Below are 3,496 nucleotides of genomic sequence, written 5' to 3'. Positions count from 1 at the left end.
GGATCCCGGGGGGATCCCCGCTATTTTCCTGGGTCGGGTAGCCATGGGCTGAGTTGACCCGGGGGTGCAGGCAGCGCCATTTGGTGACACACGGAGGGGAAAGACCCCTGGCCTTTCCGCGGCCCATCCCGAGGATAGATTGCCTGGTGGTGATAGGTCAGGGAGAAAACCCTCGACTCGCTCGCTCTCTCGCGACCGACAGGCGCCGTCAGACCAAGATCCTCCTCCGCCTCCGACCTCCGAGCTCCTACGCCGGCGACCGAAGTGACGTCCACCGCCCCCTCCCCCGGTGTTCAAGATCCATGCTCCGCCCCTCCAGTGACACCGACGGTGACGGACCGCGGCCGTCACCCTCCTCCTTCCCCGCACCACCCCTCCGCCTCAAAGCTCCTGTCCCATCCGGCAATGGCGACGGCGGCAGGCACCTACTTCGACCAAGGATATGCTCTTCGTCTTCCACCTCATATTTTGTTCTCCACTCCATGCACTCACCGTCTATGAACTTTTTGGTACAGATCCACGAACTTGACCACCGGTTTCACTTTTTTTAACCAATCAACATCCTAGAGCGAGTCTACCGTAACCAATCACGATTGAACAAAATCCCGCCTTGTTTTAATTGGTAGTAGATCTGTGCACCACTTCTACTTCGAAATCAGGCTTTGCCTCTTTTTCTAGCTGCTATTAATTTTGGGTAAGCCATGCATTGTTTCTCATGGATTACTAAATAATCTTCTTCTGATTGTAAAAGACTTGTTAGACCTTCTAAGTTTTTGTCTTAATGGAGATGGAGTAAAAGACTTGATAGACCATCCTAGTTCCCACCATCTATTTGGTGCACTCGTTGTACAGGGGTCAACAACCACCGCACGCGCTTGATTCTTCTCCAGTTCACCAAAATCTGCATCTAGGTCTTCTATATAACTCTTCTCCCATATGCGCCTGGCCAGTTAATATTGCAATCACTCGCTCGTGAAGATCTAGCGATCAAAAGGGTACATGGCGGTGGTTCTGCTCGGTGGATCCTTAATAAAATCAAATAAGGTTTGCAAAAATTTATGTCTTGATTTTTAATTCTTCCCCTATCTTGTATTCTCATGACTACTTCGTGTTTGAAGAGGAAAAAATTGTTACCTGGTATAGTTAAAAACCAACAACAGCAACTTAGATTCATAAATTGTTATCAATTGGATAACCATGTTGTGTGCAAATTTACAATTTTGAGTTCTATTATGCGCCTAGTCATAAACTGGGATGTTCGACACTGGAGGAAATTACTTCTCTTAATTCTGTTTATTATACACAACGCAGTCTATGCAGAATGTTCTTTGTTCCTATGTAGCATACCATGCTGCCAACACGAATTGTGAAAATTAATCAGGAAAACTGAAACCGTTGTAGACACCATTATTCATAAAATCTTATTCAATGCCACCAAGCAAGTACCAAATTGAAATGAATTGCTTGATGCATATCACAACTTGCCTGCTCTTGGTCATGACATCTCATTCTTCATCAATAGTTGCTCATATATTGCAGTCATAATGGAGATGCTATTATTATTGCTTTAGCTGTTTCTATTTCCATGAAACACTTCCTAGTTATTATTATATTGTATCTAATTTGGTACTCCGGTCATGCTTGTCAATACCAGCTTGTGATTATTTTTCTTGCTTTCTTCGGTCACAATCTTGTCCAATGTTTTTACATGTCATTGGATGACACACACAAACGTCTGCTTGATCATAAAAATTGATTCTTTTTTGCTTTATCCCCTGACAAATGAATATTAAATCTAAGCACTTTGTAGTGACTGCAAGTGACATACTGGTTCTTAGGACATACCGAATATGAGTACTTTGTAGATCTTCAAAGAATATTGAAGAAATTATATTCTTTTCGCAAGCAATGTGGTCTTGGTTTTGTTATGCACACTACACATACAATATGTTGGTTAATACCATTTCATCTTAATCTATTATATACTTAGAAATAATCTTTTGAAAATGTGAACTAGTGTTAACTTAATTTTTGTGTAGTTCTGTGATCATCAAGTTGCGGTGCCTGATGTCGATGCAAAGTGGAGAGAAGGCCCGAGTAGGGCTAGTGGTCGTTGCCTTACAATTAATCTTATTCAAAAGTACCTCTGCCTCTGACATGGCAATTGATAATTCAAGTTTTTTTATTGTTGTGAACAAACTTGAACGATGATGGCACATGAAAACGGTTTAGGCCAACACTTGGTCACAGTGAAATGTGGACCGGCCGGTATTTGAACCTTGGTGAACTGATGGTTATCAATTGTAATATTTCTTTCTAGTTTACAGGAATTCTGAAATTTTGTATGTGTTTTTTAGAATTATTTGTGAAATTCTTATCTATTGTCAGCTGTTATCTATATAATTTTCTATGAAGGCCCAAGTCTATTGTTATTCGTGTATGATGAAGGGCCAAGTCTGTGTGTTATCTGTGGGACTTTCTTCCCTCCCCCTTGTTGCCATTTGGGCATCCAGGGCAGTGGGAACTTCTCCCACGTGGTGGGAGGGATCTCATGAGCACAGGAGAATCTCCCCTGGGGGCTTATTTCCCTGGTTTTTTCTTGCCCAACAACCAAATGAGGCCTCATGGATCGAAAAAACCCTCAGCTCTGAAACCGGATTAGTCACCTCCTCAAATGTCAAAAAAGGATCAATTAGGCATCGAGGTGGTTTTGGACAGAATTTTAGGTGGTTTTCAATTAGACCGTGAATGCACTAGCGGAGTTGGCAAAGTGAATTTCAGGTGGTTTTCTAAGAAGTTTGAAACGTAAACCTCTAGGAATTTTACATAAACCTCTAGAATAATAGAATTTATATGCTTACATAAACCTTTAGGAAGTTTGAAACATGACATTGAGTAAACAGATTTTATATGCACATCTTTGCCACCTGCTGAAAATATCATGCCCATCCATCCTTTCACCTTGTCTCAGACATGATCACTCAAGTATTTGAATGTTGCTTTCTTCGATTGCCCTACATCCGTTGGCATTTCCAAATATTTGTCGCGCAAGGATTCAGTAGGGACTTGAAGGTGGCCCTTCAGTGCATCTCTCACTATTTGTGGGCAACCCTTACTGAAGAATATCGATGATTTATTTGTGTTTATTATCTGTCCATAAGCCATACAGTAAGTTTTCAAAAAGTGTGACACTTGTTCTACTCCATTTACTCTTGCCTTGAAAAGCAACATGCTATCATCCGTGAATAGGAGGTGGTTCACCGGCGGAGCCGATGGGGACACCTTGATTCCGCTAAGCCAGGATGACTGATCTTCTGATTTTAACAAGCATGAAAGGCCATCTGTTGCCAACAAGAAAAGATATGAAGAGATAGGATCTCCATGTAGAATACCTCTTGTACGTTTGAATTCCTCAAATTTACTTCCATTAAAAAGAATAGAGAAGGATACTAAGCTCACCATGTTCGTAATGAATGAAATCAACGGACCTGTGGAT

Source organism: Triticum dicoccoides, chromosome 2B, assembly GCF_002162155.2.
Source record: "Triticum dicoccoides isolate Atlit2015 ecotype Zavitan chromosome 2B, WEW_v2.0, whole genome shotgun sequence".
Lineage (NCBI taxonomy): Eukaryota > Viridiplantae > Streptophyta > Magnoliopsida > Poales > Poaceae > Triticum > Triticum dicoccoides.
The sequence above is the reverse complement of the archived record's forward strand: the minus strand, read 5'-3'. Positions refer to the sequence as shown.